This window comes from Cupressus sempervirens, chromosome 7 (assembly GCF_028749045.1).
Source record: "Cupressus sempervirens isolate cs-2001-9-10 chromosome 7, ASM2874904v1, whole genome shotgun sequence".
NCBI lineage: Eukaryota > Viridiplantae > Streptophyta > Pinopsida > Cupressales > Cupressaceae > Cupressus > Cupressus sempervirens.
The window spans coordinates 270,546,659-270,571,570 of record NC_143124.1 but is presented as its reverse complement, the minus strand read 5'-3'; positions in this window follow the sequence as shown (position 1 = coordinate 270,571,570).

The window sequence follows — 24,912 nt, the reverse complement described above, 5'->3', positions numbered from 1 at the left end:
GCATATATGCGTGTGTGCATACATGCATACATACATAGATGCAAGCATGTATGTATGACTTCATGCATATGCATGCATCCATACATACATGTATCTATCCATGCATGCATACATGGATGCATGCATACATACATACATGTATACATGTATATATCTTGTATGAATGAATATGTATGTATGACTCCATGCATATGCATGCATCCATACATTGATGCATGCATGTACGTATGACTTCATGCATATGCATGCATCCATACATACATGTATCTATCCAAGCATGCAAACATGCATGCATGTATGTATGTATGGATGCCTGCATATTTCATGCATATTATTTTCTACCAAAAACACATTTAAATTTATCAAATAACTATCAAGATTTAGATTCAGTATTTAGATCCAGAATAGGCATTTTGATAACATGATCTTGAGCATTAGGCACTTGTTTCTAATGAAATAACTCACAAATTTGATAGCCAAAATAATTTCTCTTAACTAACAATACCACAAATAACAATAGCTTTTAGAACAGATCTACAATATGTCAAATAAAACAAGCATCATTTCTATAATCTTCATCACAACTTCTTCTCTCATACACAAGTCTAAATATATTATCAAAAACTTAAGATCTAAATTTTCATTCATATTCATTTGCAATATTACAACAATAATTATCAAAACCATTCACACAAGTGCCCTTTTCCACCCTACCATAATGGTATCATGAGGTTGTTTCTGCCCTAGCCATACCCCTGGGCAAGAGAACTCATTTCAACCAAGAGATCATGGATGCAATCCTAAGAATTCTCTCTAAACACTATGCAATAAATTTTCTAACAATATTTCATCTCAATAAGTAAGAACTACTCTAAATGTATATAAGTTACTTATCTTATCAAGAGGTCTCCCTTTAGATGGATCTTCATCTTCAACCAAGAATCATTCCTCCTCTTCCTCCATCTTCTTCTTCCTCTCCATATTTTTGTCATTCTCCCCTCCTCTTCTGCATATATCTTCCCCTTTTCATCTCTAACAATGGTGAAAAGTCCCCCGTCCAAAGTCTTCCTCCCTCTTTAATGAAGGCACATGGCTCTCTTATCAATGTGTCATAACCCATTGTTTCCCACTATTCATTTTTGTCACGTTTGAAGTGGTGCCCTTTTGAGGTGTCATAATATAAATTTTAACCATGATTTCACCCTCAACTAACCCCCAACCTTAGGTAGTATAAGTGGGTTAGGTTATTTTAACCCAGAATGCACTCTAGGATCCATTTTAACCCCTCTAAAGTTCAACTTTAGTTCATATCCGATTTTACAAAAAGTTTGCATTGAGGTTGACTTTGACTGTTGTACAAGAGTTGGAATAGTTTTCTTGAAGGTCTTCATAATCATCCGTTGCACAAATTGAAATTTAACATCAGTTACTCAAACATATAAATATAAGATTGTAAACATTAATACATATCCCTGAATTAACCATAGATTAACCCATTAGATCAATATCATATTCCAGCATCATTTCTTTAGAATCATTTGCATATGAAATTCATTTACAAATAAGTATCATTCCTTTTACTTTAATTGCTCTAATTACAAACTTTTCAAGAATAATAACCACATTAATAATTCATAGCATATGTATCAAAACACCTTACACCTTACACCTTACACATACATTATGCAAATTCATCAACCATAAGTACTTACTCTCACTAATTATAGGATTCAAATCATAACATCTCTTAGAATAACATAACGAGTATCACTAGAATTCATTGTGTTATCTATATTCTATTCATTTTCGTACTTATTTATTTTGAATTAAATGATACATAATTTACTTGAAAACAATAATCACATAACCCAAAATTGATTTCCATTTTCACAGTCACCTGATGTAGAATGTATTTACAATAACCCAATATCTATTCAATTCAATTGGTCATAATTTCAATTACTAAAACTATCTAAATATCATGATGAGATAAGATGAATAATATAAGTTATTTATCCATAAGGTAACTCACATTAGCTAATCAAGATGTTAACATAAATTAGACAATCCATCATAATGTGAATTAGTTCTAATGCTACTAGTCTCATAAACTATCTATACTATCATATCCTATCTAAAGAGGTCTGGCCATTTCTATTTATAATTGTTGTCAATTGTATGATCAAAATCCATAGTTGATCATAAGTTGAGCCTAACTTTGCACATTAATTAAATAAGTAGAATTCTACTATACAAAGTATCACATACACATTTGCACCTAATATTCAGATGGTTACAAATGATAAGTCAATCTTATTTAAACATTACTAATCATAACAAGTCACATAAGGATTCTCCCTAATCATTTTGTTGCATAAGTCATATAATGTTTTTCTAATGAAAAAATTAATATTTACTACTAATCAAATTATATTGTAGACAAATTAACAATCAGACTAGCCCTTACTTGGATGGGACCTTACATTCCCCTCCACTAGTCTTTGACTTCCTCCTGGAAGTCACCAATGTTTGTTTGTTTGTTTTTTTTTTTGTTTTTTTGTTTTTTTTTTAAATCTATCAATTCCTACTCATGTAAGTGATATTTGCAACATTTAGCAATTTATAATTGTATGAGCATACATAAAACATGATATATCAAACAAAATTGAAGCACTCAACTAGTGAAACAAGGCTCAAATGAGTTACACTCAAGCACCAACAAGGCATACAACATATCATAACAACACATAAACTCCCTTCCAAGGCTTAACACAATGATTCACCATTGGAATCATGAAACAATGGGTGAAGGTGGGCTCTCCAAGGAGGAGAATCTCTCAACTTCAATGTTGAGCCCAACTAAACCCTTCAGCCAAGGCATCTCTTCCCTCCCAAGGGTGAGTGAAGCCTTCACACCCATTGACATCCTATACACTCATACACAAGCCACATTACTGGGATAAACACATCAAAAGGTTCAGGAATGGTCAAGAGGTAAAATGTTAATCTCATCTAGGTCTGAAGTATTGTAATGCCCCACCCGAAGATCCTTGGAAACAAGGATTCAAATCAAGCCAAGATATATTTTTTTTACAAGTATGAATGCACATGAGCACATCATACAGGGATCACAATGATTGCAATGGAAGACTTCACCACAATCCAGGCAACCAACGAATCTCCAAATGCCACTACCCAACTGACACATGCAAACAAAGCCAACAATGACAACGCACTTGATGAGGGCACAAGAAACAACCACTCATCAACAAAACACCAAGTTGGGGTAAAATGTAGGAACCAAAAATTTTGCTAAGCCTGAAATCCTAAAGCCCTAAAATGCCTAGAATCCATAACTTATCTCCGAGAGGTCTGAAACCTATCTCAAACGATTTGTAGCATATATTAAAATATATCTTAAGTATAAGAACTTATACTTAAACAATATATTTTAAACTCCAAGAGACAAAAATAGAAACACAAAAACTCGATTTCAAGAGAAACTAACAGAATTCAAAATGCAATAGCATAGGGTCAAAGAATGCCCAAAAGGGTATCCAAAACCACCCTCAAAAAGATCGAATCACGAAGAAAATTTTTCACTGATGGCATGCACAGGTTTTTCACAAAAACTGTGCGACACTTTTTACTGAGGGAGGGCGATACTTCTCCTTAAGGCGTACGACACTCTTCCAGTGTCGTACGACATTTCTCAAGAAGGCATGCAACACTTTTTAGCATCGTACAACATTTCTCAACAAGGTGTGCGACACTCTTCCAGTGTCATACAACATTTCTCAAAAAGTTATGCGATACTTTACAGTGTCGTATGACATAGTTTGCATGGGCGTGCGATACTTTTTAAAGTGTCGCACCATGCTGAACAAATGTTGCCCAAAGAAACATGAAAAAACTCCTAGAAGAAAAAAGGACCAAAATTAGAGCAAAGAACCTCCACACCAAGGAGTACCAGATCCACAAAGGCTCGAGGAATGAACACTCGAGTGCAAGAACAACACAGAATGAAGAACATCAAACCATCTAAACTATAGCAACAAAGAACACACTAAATATAAACATCACAAAGATCAAAAGCAACATTATAGAACTAAACAACCAAATAAGTGTGTGATTCCTCCCAACCATCAATAGCATCATAAGACCATCGTAGATCCTAGCCATCCCCCGCATGTAACATCCCAAGCCACCGACCAAATCGTCGGTACTGTCGTAATAGGGATATCACTACTAAAAAATGCAACAATATAAGCATAAGGAAATCTAACATGCTAGTAGTAAAGCATAAGATAATCCTACAGTAGATAACATCTCCTATTACATGCTAAACAACAATAAGCAACAGATATACTACAAAATCAAATAACATCATCTAATCATATGCTAAACATCATGATAAGGGAATGCGTCAAGTAAACTAACATCATCTAAAAATGATATCCAAGCATTCCAATGAAAGCATAAATCACAAGAAAGCATACTCCGAAACCCGAAGTACCAAGTGAAAACATCCAGCAATGGTTGCACTAGGATAAGAGACCGTCTCTGTACACCAGTCCCTAGCAGTGGTGAAGGTAGCTATGCCTCTCAACCACGTGGCACCTATAGGTCCACACCCACCATGCTGATGGAGATAATGATCCAACCACAAACACACATAAAACACAACATCCATGGCTAACATTCACGATAGATAGTATGATGGCTGAACCAAGAACCTAAGACAATGCAAGGAGTAAAGGTCTTGGTTAGACACTCAAAAGGCTACTAAGTAGGGGCTGACATCATGGAGAGTTGCTTGGCATCAACAAGCCCAAGCTTGGATCGTGCGTTTCAACTCCTCAATAGAGGGCCCCACACACACATTTTATTATCTTAAGTTTTATTACTAGTCACACATTTTCTTTAATTATCACTTATTTAAAACTTCCTCTGCCAACCTTATGGGACTAAGGTCACCAGGCTGCGAGATAGAAGCCCCCTCCATATGCTACCCTACCCTACCCATGCTCATCCTATGACAAGTGCTCGTGGGCATGCATACTCCCATCCCAACCCTAATGATCATAACTTTCGGCAAATCCACAAAAGATTGGGCCTCGCAAGTCACCCAACAAATGTATGCACACGTACTTGTGTGTGGTGCACCACCATCATGAAGATCATAACACAAGGATAGGAATGAGAACACAATGCAAAGAAAACACCCAACTAAAAGCAACATGGGCAGGACGGATTCTACATGAATCCCAAAGCCAATAAAACCATACATCATTAAATCACTCAATCGGTCTCAATCTGAGAGTATGGATTCTACATGAATCCCAATGATGTAACAAGACCACACATCGTGAACTCACTCAACCGGCCTCAATCCGAGAGTATGGATTCTACATGAATCCTAGCATTCATGAAACAAAAGCAAAGGTCCAACAAAAACCATAATAAGTATAAAATCACTCAACCGAACACAACGTCGGGAGTACAAATACAACATGAATCCCAATGCAACATAAAAGTGCAAAAGTGGTCTGACTAATATCAAAATGGATCATCAAGGTCCATGACCCACATTGTGCCAAGAAAACTCGAGAAAATAGGGCAGCACGCAAAATGAGGTAAAAACTCCAAAAATTTAGAAAACTACAAAATTAAAACCCATTTGGCCTTTGGGTTCAAAAACCCCAAAAATATAAAAATAAATGAAATTAGACACCGTATGCAAAAATGGCCAGCATAACGGCGTAAAATCCCAAACCCTCTTCCCAAAAAAAAAGGGAAATGTTCATACCCGCCCAACTGGGTAGAACTAGCATACAAAAATGGAGGGGAACACTAGTTCTCAGCCTCCAAACAAATGGCTACCAAAAATAGAAGCAGAAACTGAGCAGAAACAATAAAACGGGAATGCCCTACCTCACAGCCAAAAGGGCAAAACGAGAATCTGAACCATAAAATAAATATCTCGTAGAAGTAGCTAAAATCGCGTCAATCCAAGGTTTCCCCAAGCTAGATCCAACGAGCTCAACCTCGCGATGATCCCATGCCCGTAGCTCCCACAACGAACAAAATAGTAAATCCTCATGAAGAGGATTTTGGGTTTTACTCTCCAACTTTCCAATTTGAAAGTGAGAAGTCAGGAATTAAATTCCTTTTTGGATACTTATTCACTTTTTGGGTGAATAATTGATTAGGGCATTTAACTAGCCGATCTAGTTGAACCCCGAATCGACCCAAACAAAAACAAGCTATTCCTATAAATAGGAATTCATCTATGGAAAAGCTGCCAAAAAATAAAATAAATCAATTAAAAAGCTCGAAAACCCAAAAGCACATAAATCTCCTTAATAACTTTCACAACAATGCGAACCTCTAAATGCACAAACACGCTTACTGGTCTAATCACATAATGCAATGAGTTCAGATTTAATAATCATCGAAAGGTTTAAATTAAACATTTTAATAAAGGATACGTCAACCATACAAGGACAACATTGGTAAAATATGAAAGGTTGAATCACTAACTCCATGTGCCACTGCCAGGGATATAAATCTTGCACACTAAACAACATGATCAAGTGCAATTGCATATAATAACATAGCCAAAGCAATAAATGCATTAAATCACCTAATTTAACCATTTAATTAATTATATTAAAATAATCTATTTACATCACTCACGATCGCAAAAGGCATAGCAACTCAGGAATGAAGTAAATAACCATAGCATTAAATCCATCACATAACATAATCAGAGGTATGTCCAAATACTAGATAACCAGATATCATCATAAAACACACTGTCATCTCAAAATGGCATCATCATTCAATATGATTAACTAAACAACATAGTAGTTTAATATCTATGATACTGGAATCAAAGAGTAACATTTGACCCTCAGGTCATCTCAAATGTAAAACATCACATAAGAATAGATATCTCTTAGATCAAAATAAAACAAGGTAAATGTTTGCAGCACATAACCAAAGAATCCAACAAGAATAATCCATTTCTAATCACTTAAGCATTTAATAATGATTGATTACACTGCATTAAAAAGGCATTTAAAACACATAAGAAAACACAACCATAAACATGACTAGCCACTGCTACAGGTACCCAGTCTAGTGTAGCATGCTAATAGAACATAGTGCAATCTCTACACACATCTCAAGGTAATCACGGAACAACCTCATGATACCACAACAATCCTAGTAACCACTGGCACAAACCTTAGTGAACCAAAAATCACATCATAATCTCATAGATCAATCAAAAGCATAATCAAAGCAACTGATACAAAAACATAAACCCAAACACCTCAACGATGTAGGCCACTTAGGGTCACAATCATGATCCCATCACAACAAAAGATCATCAAGGTTGCATCCATCAGGATGACTTACAAAAGTCAAATGGGAGAGGCACTACAAGTGCACTGTACCATATAACTGTCTGAACCCACATACATATCCATAGTCCAAAATCAATAACCTATGATCCAAGCCTCACTTGGTGGCTCGATGGTAAATAGACCCATCACATAAGAGGTCATCCATACGAAACCACGTGTCATATCCCTTGTTTATGTAAGGTGGTTAGCCTCCAAGGAATACACACCACACACATAGGAAGGTAGTGGATAATAGTTGCATAGCAGCCTCACATACCCCCATCCTCAAGGGTTCCCTACATCTGCTTCCTCATATACACTCATCAAGTTCATCTCCATCGTCCTTGATGAGGAATCACATTACAACACAAGACCAACATCCACAAACACCAAGGAAACTAGTCTTGCCACAAATTTTTATTTTTATTTTTCAATGAAAGAAGTTAAATCATATATTTCAACAACAATAAAACAAGAAAATTTCAATGTATTGCAACAATAAGCTAAGTAAAAAAAAATGAAGATGAAGGTGGTGGCTAGACTATCAAAGACAAAGTAAATAAACTTGTTGGTCTACACAATAAAATAAATCATAAAGTGTACATTACATCACTATGTGACTATATCTAGCCACCTCATGAAGAAGGAGGAAACAATGTCTGGCTAGCACAGTAGCCCTTCATGTGGGCACTCTAGGTGCACTAACCACATGGCATGGGGTGTTCACCTTGGCAACACCTTGCATCGAGTGGTACAGACTAAGCATGTTGACTCACCCAACATGACCATACACCAAGTGAAGAACACCCACTCTGGTCGTATGCCGCATGGCAGTGTTCCTCACAGAGAAGGCACGTGTAGGACATACTCCACATAGCGATCTCATGTAAACATCGCCATAGCTAGAGGTATACATGGCTAGGGTCCACCCATATGCACTTCCACATACACATGACCGAGCATCCATGGGTACCCCTCCACAAGAATGCAAGCATCTCCTATATGCTCTGCATCAAGTGGGAACTAAAACATACAAAAACAATAGTGCCTTCACGTAACTATATACGTGGCATCGTGTTCTCGAGCTCGCCTTGCTACCATCAACAACATGGAATCATTACCCATTGCATCATGTTGGAACATGCATGTAGGAATGGTATCTATCACAACATGGGAAATCCTCCTTCCACATGTTGGATCTCATAGGGGAATGTACACAAATCTGTTTGAAAAAATTCATTCTAAGCACTAGTAACAATATTATCCTTTGAGGTGGTACTAGTAGGGTTACATACAAGCAAGAAACACATACGAGGTATGACCTCCACATACTTATGTACAAACATAATTTCCAAGAACATTTGATTTTAATTCACATGGTCACACATGACAACCGCTAGTTTTACAAAACACTTAACACAAATGGCAGTACTAGTGTAATCACATGGATGAGGAAATACAATATGACATGATTCATAGCTTTACATGGATTACTAACACCTATTAAAGAAAAGTATTACATCTTTTATTGCTTCATGAACCCTTAAGCTTGCATCTACATAATCACATATAATATTAGCATTAGCTCATCTAATCCTCCCTAGATGAGGATATCAGACACTATCTATAGCCATGTAAGATATTCCCACAACATTAAAATTTTGTTAATACAAGAACATGTTAGATCATGATCACTACTACATGCTTACATTTTTACTTGTTAAATGATCTTTTACCCTTTTCATTATCCAAGTAGTGAGTTTACTCTTTAACCCACAATAATCTCACAATGTCTAGTTTTACCTTAAACAACCCCACAAGCACTTCTAACTAATAATATAGTTTTATAACCAAGAGCATAGAAGTGTGATTTTCCTAAAACATACATCATAAGGAACACCCATTAGGTACCTGCAACTCACAATTTATGTTTTGAACTATTTCTAAAGTGTATTATAAACATTTTCACTTAATAAAAATTTAAAAATTTAAAAAAATGCTAGCCATAGAGAATTTACTTATTAAGTACACAATATGTAGAGTTTTCAGGAGTCCTAATAATGTTTGTCACAAACAAATTTTGAAAATGTTCATATCCCTTAAAATATTGTGTTATGTTTTATTCCTCTACTTGTCCTTTTAATCTCATACATAGAAAAGAACATCAATAGTACTTAGCAATTTTAAACAATATCCATCAAAATTCTAATTATGTATCCTATGGTGATGATTTACTATAGTCTCTAAAGTTTGGTCTAATTCTTAGTCAGCACTCTTTGTTCAATCATATCAAGTTCGTTTGCCTTTTTCAAAAGCATCTAATTAAATCATCTTCCCTTAATATGTTTAACCACAAGAAAATGTGGATTATTTCAAATTCATACATGAAGTACATTACTCCTTAAAATATTTAGAGGTCTCTAATCTTTTTGATGTAGGTTAAGCTTCCCATTACTAGCTATTAGTTTAAGATAATAATCCTTTATATTTTCATATAGTAAGTATCTTGAATCTTAATCATCCAATTATAACATTAAAACTTACTAGGATATTAAAAAAAATAAAATTACTTTAATAAATAATCTTTAACCAGTCACTTGCAATAGTTACTTCTTACTAAGGAACTCTTCATGATGTTCATTTTTTAAAAAAATTATTTATATAAAATTATGTCAAATTAAATCACTACTATAATGCTATCACTGTCAAGCTAAAATATAGATGTTATGCATATGCATTAAGTCTATAACACCAATTGGTTTAGATAATCTAAGATATGATCTCAAAACCGCTTAAGATAAAATTAGCTATAGTGATCATCAATTAATAAACTTTCTTAAAACATTAAATGACATTGAATTTAAAAGGGTTCAATCCAAAGTTAGATTTTAAAGAGTGACTTAAAAATATTTAACAAAACATAATAATAGATAAAATGCCCAATGTCTCATATTTAAATTCAAAAACCCTCTTGATCAAATTTTAACACAAGATCATTGACTCTCTTATTGTCTACACCTAATAACACATTTAATAAACTATCTTTTCATTTTAATAACTTAATATCTAAATAGATTCCATTACCTTATCTTTTGCAATATATAAATATTATAGTTGCATTTCACTTTTCAATTACCTTGGTTTTTTTTTTAATATTCTATATGAAAATGATTTAATGATATATATATTTGCATAAACTATGAGAATAGAAACTTTTATTTTCTATTATTTAAACACAATATCATAATATTAAAAAAAAAATTATCACCCCTCAATTTTGTGAATAATTAAAATAAACTTTCCTTCCTTATAAAACAAAAAAAAAAAATCACATTCTATCATAGAAATTTCTACTTTTAACTATGAAATAAAGATTATTTTATACACAAAATCCTCATTTCAAATGTTGCTAAAATTGTGACTTATTAAATATTTAGATTTATAGAAACTTTCTTCTTATACATCATTTTTTTCTATTTCTTTTAATTCTATTAAAACAAAAATTAGAAAATTTAGAGAAAAAAAAAGAAAAGAAACATTCTCTTTTGAAACTAAAATTATAATTTAAATTTACTTTTAGAAACTACAAATCACTTTTAGAAACAATAATAGTAAATCAATTAAATAACATCTTTTATTAGAACAGCCCTAATTAGGATTTTCTAAAATGTTAAAGAGAAGTTAACCCCATTTTATCTAATTTCCTTCTTACCATTTTCCTCTCTTACCTGATTTTCATTACTTTTGCTTTATTTTCATTACTTTTGCTTTATTTTCACAGATTGATAGAGAATGAGAAAGAATGGAGAAGATTGAAAGATAATGGAGAAGGTTTTTTTTTTTTGTTTGTCATCTATTTCCCTCCTCTTCATTCCTTATTCATCTTTCTTGTGTATAGGGTTCAGAATAAAGATTTACTCCATAAATAGTGCTGATATATGGATCTTTTGTCTATAATCTTTTCATTTTAATCTATTTATTTTATGTCTTTTTGTCATTTTTTAAAGAAAATATAATGAAAATAAATGGAGTCATTCAAAGACCACACGCCAAAATTGTAAAATATAAATGATTTATTTTATTTAATTTTTTCATATCATTTACTTACATACTTTTGATTAACTGCAGTGGTGCCATCACTTCATTTTTAATATGATTGTGATGTTACAACAATGTACAAGAAATTGGCTCCAGTTGTTCTTGTGATGATGGGCCACACCACCCGTACCAACTCAAAAAAAAAAATGCAATAATATGGAGACAAGAGAGATGACAAAATGCTTCATAAAACTTCCATTAATACTTGAAATTCATTAGAATATTCTCCAAATGGAAAAAATCCAAATTCTTACAATATAAGAGAGATTGCTCGCTAAGAGCTTCTACAAGAAATTACATCCGAAGAGCTTCTACTTGAAGAGCTTGTCTTGAAGAGCTTCTATTTCTCCAACTTCCATTAGAAGAGCTTCCATTTCTTGAACTTTTTTACAAATGATAATAGGCCTTTCTTAAATAGGCACTTACCAACCAAGGCATGATTTATCCACAACATTCTAGAATCTCCACAACCTTCTACAATATCTACAACCTTCTAGAATTTCCACCTAAATACAACTAAGCACCACTATGTGGCCCAATTAGAAAATAGCATTTCTTTTGTGGATCACAACAAATATTAAATGCATGATGCCACCTACACACCTCAATTAATGGAATAACAGCTATTTTTATTATTTTTCTATGCATGATGCCACCTACACACCTCAATTAATGGAATAACAGCTATTATTATTATTTTTCTATGCATGATGCCACCTACACACCTCAATTAATGGAATAACAACTATTTTTATTATTTTTCTATTTATGCCACCCATGCACCTTGAAAATAGAGATTCCTCTTTTCTCCACTTTTCCTATTTTCTATTTTTAATTATTTTCTTTCCATCTTCATCACTTTCTCTCTCCTCCACAATTTTTTTTTTCCCCTTTTTTTTTTCTCTTTTTTTTTTTAAATCTTGGCTCCAGTTGTTCACCACAAGCTCTACAAAACATATCCTAATTGAATCGGTTTAGTTTTCAGTAGCCAAATCTAGCTTGAAATGCCAATTTTTTTTGAAATCCTATATCCTCCCACTAACTTCATTCATAAAAATCCAACCACCACATTCTTAAAAGCAAACAAATGACTTATTCATTGAGGTGTAATAAATGCCTTAAACATCCCTTTAAGGTATATATGGGGACTTCCCTGGTATTTTCCATTTAGAAATGGTACTACCTTCTGAGTTGTAAAAAACAATTTAAATTCCTTTCTCTTTGGAAGGAGGCGACAATCCAGCAGAGGTTAAGATTAATTGTCATATCATTATTGTAAATCATTTAGTATTCAAACACGCTTCCAAAATATTTTTTTTTTTTTTAAATTATTTATTGACTATGCACACTGACCATACAATCTTCACTCAGAATGTCTGAAGAAGATCACTTGCTAGACACAGGAATAACACACAGAGTGTTATATCGCAGAGCAATACACTTCAAACTATCTCTAACATACCAATCACAATACATGCAAGTACCCTAATAAGAATCTACAAAACATAGATTGCCTTTTGTGTCTTACAGATACCTAAAAATAAATTGACACCTCTGAAGAATACACACAAAAAAAATCACTAAGAATACAACATAATTTTTTTACTGATATTATTACAAAACGTGGCCACTACTATCACCATCACATAAGCAATATTCGATCAAATATCCTAGAATGATGATCAAGTGTTCAAGGTGCACTTGATTTTGGTATTATTTTGCAACCACAGGAATCTCAAAAAAAAAGTCTTTACACCTGGCAACACTTGCTCAACACTTTCTCTCGTATATCTATTGACATATGCATCATCGTGCATGCCAAGCAATGGACCTACTACATAATTATTATTTCATCAAAATTTGTAGGTGGGATTATTTCAAACAAATTTGTATTCGCCCCTCCCTCTTTTACCTACTTTCTCTCATCTAAATCCACGTGGCAGTCCCCAAGTGGCTATGTGAAGGCTTATATATTAAGGCCCTCATCACAACCGACCCAACCTCCTCTGCTAAATCTGACCCCAAGAATAGACTTCATATGGGTCAAGGAACAATGACTTGCCTCTGACATGAATAAAGAGAGTTGGTAGCGCATGTGAAGGATTAAGACTCATTATGGAGGTGGGGACCACTTCCTTGTCCCTATTCATTTGTCCTGCAAATGTATTCGTTCTTTCTTTGACTTATAGTAAAGTGTGATTTTCTTGTTTGGTGGAGCATAAAGAGCCTTAAAAAATTGATGGTGACATACCATTTATTATGTGTCTAGCCTCTTATTTATTTTACTATTTTTTTTGAATCACACAATAATATATTTTATATTTATGGACTTTATGGGTCAAGATTCTTGGAATATGCTTTTTATTATTTTATTACTCTATAATTGGGAGTGGGATATTTTTCACTTCCCATACAATTTCTAGAGAGTTAATACTCTCTTCCAGCCTTTAGTTTTCATCTTGCCCTTGTGTTTCTTTTTAGATTATTTTTGTCTATAGTATTTGTTTGATTTATTTTCTCCATCAATTATGGTGTTGTGAATGATATTAATAGGAGGGTATTTTAATGTTTCAAAGCAATATCTAAATCAATGAATCCATTAGAAATCTCTTAAACTATAAAATGCAATTAAAACATGATCAAACACGAACCTAATAAACTGGCTTTTTTTTATCATAATGGTATTTTAATAGACTTTTTTCTTATGGTACTAAGTCATCGAGAAATTTTCTTATATTTTCCTATGTCTATAATGGTCCCAAACAATGTCATAATGTTGCAACCATCGCTCTGATACCAAAATGTCATGCCCATTTTTTTCTACCAAAAACACATTTAAATTTATCAAATAACTATCAAGATTTAGATTCAGTATTTAGATCCACAATAGGCATTTCGATAACATGATCTTGAGCATTAGCCACTTGTTTCTAACGAAATAATTCACAAATTTAACATCCAAAATAATTTCTCTTAACTAACAATACCATAAATAACAATAGCTTTTAGAACAGATCTACAATATCTCAAATAACAATCACATCATTTCTATAATCTTCATCACAACTTCTTCTCTCATACACAAGTTTAAATATATTATCAAAAACTTAAGATCTAAATTTTCATTCATATTCATTTTCAAGATTACAACAATAATTATCAAAACCATTCACACAAGTGCCCTTTTCCACCCTAACATAATGGCATCATGAGGCTGCTTGTGCCCTAGCCATACCCCTGGGCAAGAGAACTCATTTCAACCAAGAGATCATGGATGCAATCCTAAGAGTTCTCTTTAAACACTATGTAATAAATTTTCTAACAATATTTCATCTCAATAAGTAAGAACTACTCTAAATGTATATAAGTTACTTATCTTTTCAAGAGCCCTCCCTTTAGATGGATCTTCATCTTCAACCAAGAATCATTCCTCCTCTTCCTCCATCTTCTTCTTCCTCTCCATATTTCTGTCATTATCCCCTCCTCTTCTACATATATCTTCCCCTTTTCATCTCCAAAAATGGTGAAAAGTCCCCCCTCCAAAGTCTTCCTCCCTCTTTAATGAAGGCACATGGCTCTCTTATCAATGTGTCATAACCCATTGTTTCCCACTATTCATTTTCGTCATCTTTGAAGTGGTGCCCTTTTGAGGTGTCATAATGTAAATTTTAACCATGATTTGACCCTCAACTAACCCCCAACCTTAGGTAGTATAAGTGGGTTAAGTTATTTTAACCCAGAATGCACTCTAGGTTCCATTTTAACCCCTCTAAAGTCCAACTTTAGTTCATATCCGATTTTACAAAAAGTTTGCATTGACGTCGACTTTGACTATTGTACAAGAGTTGGAATAGTTTTCTCGAAGGTATTCATAATCATCTGATTAGGCCTTCATAATAATCCACTGCATAAATTCAAATTTAACATCAGTAACTCAAACATATAAATATAAGACTATAAACATTAATACATATCCCTAAATTAACCATAGATCAACCCATTAGATCAATATCATATTCTAGCATCATTTCTTTAGAATCATTTGCATATGAAATTCATTTACAAATAAGTATCATTCTTTTTACTTTAATTGCTCTAATTACAAACTTTTCAAGAATAATAACCACATTAATAATTCATAGCATATGTATCAAAACACCTTACACCTTACACCTTACACATAAATTAAGCAAATTCATCAAGCATAAGTACTTACTCTCACTAATTATAGGATTCAAATCATAACATCTCTTAGAATAACATAACGAGTATCACTAACATTCATTGTGTTATCTATATTCTATTCATTTCCGTACTTCTTTATTTTGAATTAAATGATACACAATTTACTTCAAAACAATAATCACATAACCCAAACTTGATTTCCATTTTCACAGTCACCTTATGCAGAATGTATTTACAACAACACAATATCTATTCAATTCAATTAGTCATAATTTCAATTACTAAAACTATCTAATTATCATGATGAGATAAGATGAATAATATAAGTTATTTATCCATAAGGTAACTCACATTAGCTAATCAAGATGTTAACATAAATTAGACAATCCATCATAATGTGAATTAGTTCTAATGCTACTACTCTCATAAACTATCTAAACTATCATATCATACGTAAAGAGGTCTGGCCATTTCTATTTATAATTGTTGTCAATTGTATGAAAAAAATCTATAGTTGATCATAAGTTGAGCCTAACTTTGCACATTAATTAAATAAGTAGAATTCTACTATAAAAAGTATCAAATACACATTTGCACCTAATATTCAGATGGTTACAAATGATAAGTCAATCTTATTTAAACATTACTAATCATAACAAGTCACATAAGGATTCTCCCTCATCATGTTGTTGCATAAGTCATATAATGTTCTTCTAATGACAAAATTAATATTTACTACTAATCAAATTATATTGTAGACAAATTAACAATCATACTAGTCCATACTTGGATGGGACCTTACAACATACATACATACATGTATACATGTATATATCTTGTCTGTATGCATATGTATGTATGCCTACATGCATATGCATGCATCCATACATACATGTATAAATGTATATATCTTGTATGTATGCATGCATATATTTTCATACATCCGTGCATGCACCTATGCATGCATGGATGCATACATCCATGCACGCATACATACATACATTTATTTATGTATATAGCTTGTATGTATGCATATGCATGTATGCATGCATACATACATCCATGCATCTATCCATGCATGCATAGATGCATCCATGCATCTACATCCATGCATGCATGCATGTGTCTACATCCATGCATACATGCATATATCCATAGATGCATGCAGGTATTTGAGCATCCATGCATTTTCATGCATGGATGGATAATCTATGCATCTATGCATGTATCTATGTCATTTATAGATTCATCTATGTATTTATGCATCCATGCATATGCATGCATCTATGCATGCTTGGATGCATGCATCCATCCATTTATCTATATCATAAATAGATACATGTATGTATGGATGCATGCATATGCATTGTTGCATACATACACGCATGCATCTATGTATGTATGCATGTATGCATAGATGCATGCATGTATGCATCTATGTATGTATCCATGTATACATAGATGCACGCATGCATGCATGGATAGATGCATGCATACATGCATATGCATACATACAAGATATATACATGTATGTATGTATGTATGTATGTATGTATGTATCTTGTATGGATGCATCTATCATGCCCAAAATATGGGGCTAAAACACACAATTATATTTTAATCTTAAATTACATAAATTGATACATATCACTATGTTTATCTAATTAACTTCAATCAAACGAATACTGTAAGAAGAGTGAAACATCATCATTTTATCCATTTTCAATTAAACAAGTGCAAAGAACTGAAATATTAAAAGGCTCCATGCAAGAGTATTACTCAATCTTTTCTCTCCTATTAATCAATCTGGTTCAAGGCTCCATCGGGAAAGAACCAGTAAGAAAACCCGATGTCTTTGCCAATACCTCAAAATTCAAATACATTTACATAATATTACAATTCGTTGAGTTTTCTTCAAGGCTTTCACAAGAGAACTTTTATCAAATGTCTTAATTTCATCAAGGGAAAACATGAAAGAGACAAGAACCAACATGGAGATAAACAACACAAAGAGATAAGCCAATTTAAACATGCATTCCCACCCGGTTGCACAATAGGTCCAACAATGAACCAATATAGGGGAAAGGTGGATTTTCTCAATAGGATAAGTCAATCACCATACCTTCACTTAGCCCTTTCGGGGCTTAAAACTTCAAGAATTTCCATTCTTTCTCAAGGCCCTTTCGAGGCTACATCCACAAGGATTTTCATTCTTTACCATATTCAAGATTTCTCAATAACAACAAGGTATGGGATGACAAGTAGGGGCCCATACACCCTACCCTTTCTCCCTCCTCCCTCCATGAGAGGAGACTCTACACTATTGAGGTCCAACTAATGCCCTTTCCCCAAGCATGGCCACTTCTTCCCTATCCAAGGGTGAGTGGTGCCAAATACATCCCCATGAAAATCTCTCAAAAACAATCAACACACAAAGAAGGCATAAGAATAACATCAAGGAACAAGATAAAATCCCTCCCAATACCACCCTCAACACACAAGAAAGGAATGCATATCTACACAATGTCTCCAACATGATTCCACAAGATTCAAAACATGAACACACACAAAGAACCATTCATGGAGTGAAGAAATCCTACCTTCATAAAAGATTTATGGCAATGGTGTTTTGAAAAGAGCTTCCCTTTTTCTTCTTCAATCTTCAAGGCTTCCTCCAAAACTAGAGGATTGGGTGACAAAAAAAAACTAAAGTTCCCCCAAAAAGGCCTCTAAGTATGGTCCTTAACTCCACTAGGATTCAAGTAACTCAAGATGGAGGTTGGTTTTACTAACTCAAGTAAAGGACAACCCATTTTCGAAATCAGCCTATAATAGGGTTTTTAAGAGACCCTAAGAGTCAACCTAGGAGGCTAGAGGGTTGGAAAGTACCCCCACCCATACCCTTATCCATAGGGTTGCTTAAATTTAAGGTTGTTAAGCCTTTAAAGGCTTATTAGGAAAAATTAAAAGTTAGGAGGATAGCAAGATCAAATTATAACCTTTAAAAAAAAATTACAATATAAGGTTAGCACAAAATTAACAAGTAGTTTAGCTCTGCTTTTCCGTTGAGTTGTCTCGGCTAATTTTCCTACACACTCATTGCACACATCAGTAGGTCCAAAACCACATGCATAATGCGAATTACATATTAGAGGAATTATATAAATTAAAGCATCCATTTCTAAGAATTAGTTGTTCATCTAACTCTACTCATATTTCTAACCTTTCGACTTGCATAACCAAATGTGTTAGCGTTGCATACGTTTTCTTCATCATTATACATATTTATAAGCATTAAATGAAAAAATTAAGTAAATACATTAAAGCATCACACATCATAAAATAACATAAAACGTTCAGTGTATCCAATAATGTTATAACATAACAAAGCATGAGTATCAAACTAACGATGTATCATTGATGTTATGATGGGTCGAGGCGATGCCTCACAAATCAAAATATGAATCTTTCATTTAAGCAACCCTTTCTTATTTCTACACACCTTTAATCATTATAAATTATGTAATCAACATAACTTTATTCATTAATTCAGATTAAAATACTAGAATAATCATCGTTAGGCATGCATATAATTAAATATCATGAACATCATTAATAAGGGAAAATGAACTATCTGAAAGCATACCACTTAATCATCAAGGTACCAAAACTAGTGACCTCATTATAAGGTGAAAATACCCCACATCATTGATAGTAACAATTAATGTTTTAAACAATCGAGGTGATGAAATAGTTCTACAATCACTAAGTATTAGAACATGGATATATCAACTACTCTAGATTTCATTACGACATTCACAATATATGCATTACTTCATATCTATTTCCAATCTCCTATAACAGATTTAATAAAGGAATTCATATTAATGAGTACACATGAGGAGGGACCTTACAACATCCTTGCATACATACATGCATGCATGGATAGATACATGCATGTATGGATGGATGCATGCATACATGTATGTATACATAGATACATGTATGTATGGATGCATCCATATATCTACGAGGTCATGCTTCCATATATATATATATATATATATATATATATATATATATATGTATACATTAGATACATACATAGATATATCTATGCATGCATGCATCCATATATATATATGCATGCATATCTATGCATATGCAATGTATACATAGATATATGTATGTATGTATGCATGCATGCATATCTATGTATGTATACATTGTATACATAGATATATCTATTTATGTATGCAATGTAAACATAGATATATGTATGTATGGATGCAAGCATGCATACATAGATATATATGTATGCATCTATATACATATATACATGTATGGATTTATGCATGCATGTATGCATCCATACATATATATTTATGCATGCATATATATACATACATACATACATGTATACATGTATGTATGTATGTATGTATTCATACATACATATATCTATGTATATATTGCATACATACATAGATATGCATGCATGCATGCATACATATATATATATCTATGTATACATGCATGGAGGCATAGAGATATCTATGTATGTAATATGTATGTATACATGCATGTGTGCATGTCAATACATACATACATGCATATATAGATGTATGTATCTATATATACATACACATCCATACATACATGTATGCATACGTACATAAATGTATATATGATGCATGCATGCATGCCTGTGTGTGTATCAATACATACATACATACATGTACGTATGTATGTATGTGTATGTATGTATGCTTACATATATATACATACATACATGTATATATGTATGTGTATGTATGCATGGATGCATCTATAGACGCATGCTTGCATACATACATATATGTATGCAATATACATATGCACATGTATGTATGTATGTGTATGTATGTATGCATGCATGCATACATATATGTATGCAATATACATACACACATGTATGTATGTATTTGTATGTATGTATGCATGCATATATGGATGCATGCATGTATACATCCATATACTTCTACATATGCATGCATACATACATATACATATACATATACATACATATACATGTACATGTACATATACATATCCATGCATACATACATACATACATATATATATATATATATATATATATATATATGCATACATACATATAAATATGCGTATATACATATATATGTATGCATGCATGTATACATACATAGATACATGTATGAACGGATGCATCCATCCATACATGCATGCATCTATGGATGGATGCAAGCATGCATGCATACATGTATACATACATTTATACATGTATTTATACATAGATGCATGTATGCATGGATGGATGCATTCATACATATATACATACATATTGCATACATAGATATATATATATATATATATCTATTTATACTTTGCATTCACAAATAGATATATCTATGCATGCATGCATGTATACATAGATATATATATGTATGCATGCACGCATGCATATCTATGTATGTATGCAATATATATATAGATATATATATGTATGGATGCATACATGCATGCATGTATGCAAGAATGGATGCATACATCCATACATGTATTTTTGTATATAGATGCATAAATATATATGTATGCATGCATGCATCTATACATACATATATCTATTTATACATTGCATACATGCATAGATATATCTATGTATCCATGCATGGATGCATAGATATATCTATGTACGCATGCAATGTATACATAGATATATGCATGCATCCATACATACATATATATATGTATACATTGCATATTCATAGATATGCGTGCATGCATGCATACATCTATGTATACATTGCATCAATACATAGATATATCTACGTATCTATGTATACATACATGTATCTATTTATGTACACATGTATGCATGTATATATCTATGTATCTATGATACATACATACATGTATCTATGTATACATACATGTATGCATGCATCCAACCATACATACATGCATGCATACATACATACATACATGTATATATCTTGTATGCATGCATGCATGTATCCATGCATGCATATGTGCATACATGCATACATGTATCTATGTATGTATGCATAGATGCATGGATCCATGCATGCATACATGTATCTATCCATGCATGCATGGATAGATACATGTATGCATGCATTGATGCATCCATATATGCATACATACATAGATACATGTATGCATAGATAGATACATAGATGCATACATACATGTATCTATCCATGCATACATACATGCATGCATGTATATATCTTGTATGGATGCATATGCATCTATGCATGCATCTGCATCCATGCATGCATGGATACATACAAGATATATATATATATGTATACATGTATACATGTATGTGCATGCATGCATCCATGCATACATGCATGTATATGCATGGATGCATCCATACATGCACGCATCTTTGTATGTATGCATAGATATGCATGCATGCATACATACACACATATATATATATCTATGTATACATGCATGCATTCATAGATATATCTATGTATGTATGCAATGTATACATAGATATATGTATGTATTGATGCATGACTGCATATATGTATGGATGCAAGCATGCATGCATCCATATATACAAGTATCTATGTATACATATATGTATCTATGTATGTATACATGTATGCATGCATCCATCCATACATACATGTATCTATCCATGCATGCATACATGCATGCATGTATACATGAATGCATACATATATACATACATGTATACCTCTATATATCTTGTATGTATGCATATGCATGTATGCATGCATCTATCCATGCATGCATGCATAGATATATCTATGTATGTATGCAATGTATACATAGATATAAGTATGTATGGATGCAACCATATGCATGCATGCATGTATCCATACACACACATATATATACATCCATTGAATATGCATAGATATGCATGCATGCATACATACATATATATCTATGCATACATGCATGCATGCATAGATATATCTATGTATGTATGCAATGTATACATAGATATATGTATGTATGGATGCATGACTGCATATATGTATTTATGTATACATGTATGCATGCATCCATGCATACATACATGTATCTATCCATGCATGCATGTATGGATGCATGGATGCATGCATACATGCATACATGTATACATACATACATGCATACACGTATATATTTTGTATGTATGCATATGCATGTATGCATGTATGCATGCATGTATCTATGCATACATGCATACATAAATAGATGCATGTATGTACGTATGACTTCATGCATATGCATGCATCCATTCATACATGTATCTATCCAAGCATGCATACATGCATACATGTATGTATGCATGGATTCATGCATGCATACATACATGTATACATGTATATATCTTGTATGAATGCATTTGTATGTATGACTCCATGCATATGCATACATCCATACATTGATGCATGCATGTACGTATGACTTCATGCATATGCATGCATCCATACATACATGTATCTATCCAAGCATGAATACATGCATGCATATATGTATGCATGGATGCATGCATGCATACATACATACATGTATACATGTATATATCTTGTATGTATGCATATGTATGTATGACTCTACGCATAAGCATGCATCCATACAAACATGTATCTATGTATGTATACATGTATGCATGCATCCATCCATACATACATGTATCTATCCAAGCATGCATAAATGCATGCATGTATGTATGCATTGATGCATGCATACATACATATGTGTATAAATGTATATATCTTGTATGCATCTATCCATGCATGCATCCATGCATGCATGCATAGATACATAGATGCATGCATGGATGTATGCATCCATGCATATGCATGCATGTATTTCCATACATCCATGCATGCACCTATGCATGCATGGATGCATACATCCATGCATGCATACATACATACATGTAAACATGTATATATCTTGTATGTATGCATATGCATGTATGCATGCATACATACATCGATGCATCTATCCATGCATTCTTAGATGCATGCATGGATGCATGTATGGATGCAAGCATGCATCTACATCCATGCATGCATGCGTCTACATCCATGCATACATGCATATATACATAGATGCATGCAGATATTTAAGTATCCATGTATATGCATGCATGGATGAATAATGTATGTATCTATGCATGTAACTATGTCATACATAGATGCATTCATGTATTTATGCATCCATGCATATGAATGCATCTATGCATGCTTGGATGCATCCATGCATGTATCTATGTCATAAATAGATACATTTATGTATGGATGCATACATACATGCATGCATCTATATATGTATGCATGTATGCATAGATGCATGCATGGATAGATGTATGCATACATGTATATGCATACATACAAGATATATACATGTATACATGTATGTATGTATGTATGGATCCATGCATACATGCATGCATGGATAGATACATGTATGTATGGAGGGATGCATACATACATACATAGATATATCTATGCACATGCATGCATGTATCCATAGATATATATATATATATGCATGTATGTATGTATGCATGCATGCATATCTATGTATGTATAGAATGTATACATAGATATATCTATTTATGTATGCAATGTAAACATATATATATATATATATATATATATATATATATATATATATATGGATGCAAGCATGCATGCATACATATATATGTATGCATCTATATACATATATACATGTATGGATATATGCATGCATGTATCTATGCATCCATACATATATATGTATGCATGCATATACATACATATATACATACATGTATACATGTATGTATGGATGGATGAATACCTCCATGCATACATAGATGCATGCATATATGCATATGCATACATACAAGATATATACATGTATACATGTATATATGTATGCATCCATACATAGATATAACTATGTATGTATGCAATGTATACATAGATATATGTATATATCTATATATGCAATATGTATGTATACATTCATGTGTGTGTGTCAATACATACATACATAAATGCATACATAGATGTATGTTTCTATACATACATACATGTATGCATACATACATAAACGTATGTATGATGCATGCATGGATGCCTGTGTGTGTATCAATACATACATACATACATGTATGTATGTATGTGTATGTATGTATGCTTAC